Genomic DNA, 1,645 nt, shown 5'->3' with positions numbered 1-1,645 from the left:
AAAATTATTACACTAGTTATTAAAGTGTTTCTTAAATACACTTGCAGTTTTTAGTGTTTTATTTTAATTTATTAAGACAAAATAGTATAGAACTTAAAATATTAGCCATTACAATATTTAACGGTTATTAGTCATTTATCATATCAGACAATTTAAATATCGGTGCATCCATAGTAAACAATCCCCAATTAATAATAAATGTGGGTTTTTTTTGTTTGTTTTTTTGGAATCAAGAAAATAATTGAATTTAGGTATTTATTTCAGTTAATTATCAAAAAAAAAAAAACATTGCTATAAGCTTATATATTATATAAATGCTTTTTTAGGTTGAATTTTGTTGCAAAAATAATTACGTGATATCATGTTAAGAGTATATATGAAATTACTCATATTGTGATGTTGTTCATACCATGCACCCATAATGCTAATGCATGCCATTGTAATGAAATGAGAATGCAAGTGTCAGACTCCATCTCATATACTCCTTTAATTGTAACCTCCTGATTGTGCTGCCAGTCATCGTCTGGCTAAAAATAGGCGGCCTTTCCACTGCGGGGAAGCAAAGAGGTATGAGGCTTGTGTGTGTGTGAGGGCACTCACCCAGAAAGTGAAAGGGTATTTCTCTGTGTGCTTGAATGTAAATAAAACCTGTGTTAGTGATGGCTAGATCTACAGACTTCCAGCCGCACAGATGTGTGAATGCATCCAGGTTCAAATTAAACCCTATTGCAGGAGGTCGAAGGAGGGCCGTGAAGGGAAGAGTATGATGAAAGGGAAATGGACAATGGGTAAAAATATGAAATGCTGGAGCTGTGAGGAGAAATCATATTCAGCAAGCCAGCTGTGCTTCATAAAGAGAATCCAGTGCCTGGTGTGGATATTTACAGGCAAACACACAAACACTTATGGAATATTGAGGATTGGGGCTGGGCAATGTATTTGATTTCATTTATATATATATATTGCATTGCAATATTTGCCCACTGTTCTTTGCAGAACTGCTCAAGTTAATTTAAATTTGATGGTAACCGTTTGTGGACTGCAGTCTTCAAGTCAATCCACAGATTTTCAGTGGGGTTTGAGTCTGGGCTCTGACTAGGCCATGCAAGCACATTCACCTTTTTCTCCTTACACCACTGTGTGCTCAGTTTTGCTGTGTGCTTTTGGTCACTGTCGTGTTGGAAGGTAAACCTTCTTCCCCTTTACAACTTTCTGGCAGAGGGCAGCAGATTTTCCTCAAGAATTTGAGGGTATTTTGCCCCATCCATTTTTCCTTCTATCCTGACAAGTGCTCCAGTCCCTTCTGCAGAGAAACAACCTTATAAGAGGATATCACCACCTCCATGCTTTACTGTAGGAATGCTGTTATTTGGATGGTGAGCTGTATTGGATTTCCGTCAGACATATCATTTGGTGTTGAGGCCAAATAATAAAATTTCTCATCTGACCTCAGAATCTTCAAGGTGCATCGTACGTCAAATATCAGTCATGACTGCATGTGGCCTTTCCTGAGGAGTGGCTTTTTTTCTTGCACCCCTCCAATACAAGCCACATTTGTGGAGAATTTGTGATTCACATGCACACAATAAACACTCTTTGCCATAAATTCCTGCAGCTGCTTCAGAGTTGCTGTAGGACTCTTGGT

This window comes from Sinocyclocheilus rhinocerous, unplaced genomic scaffold (assembly GCF_001515625.1).
Source record: "Sinocyclocheilus rhinocerous isolate Xijiao unplaced genomic scaffold, SAMN03320098_v1.1 scaffold846, whole genome shotgun sequence".
Classification (NCBI taxonomy): Eukaryota; Metazoa; Chordata; class Actinopteri; order Cypriniformes; family Cyprinidae; genus Sinocyclocheilus; species Sinocyclocheilus rhinocerous.
Note: the sequence above shows the minus strand (reverse complement) of the source record.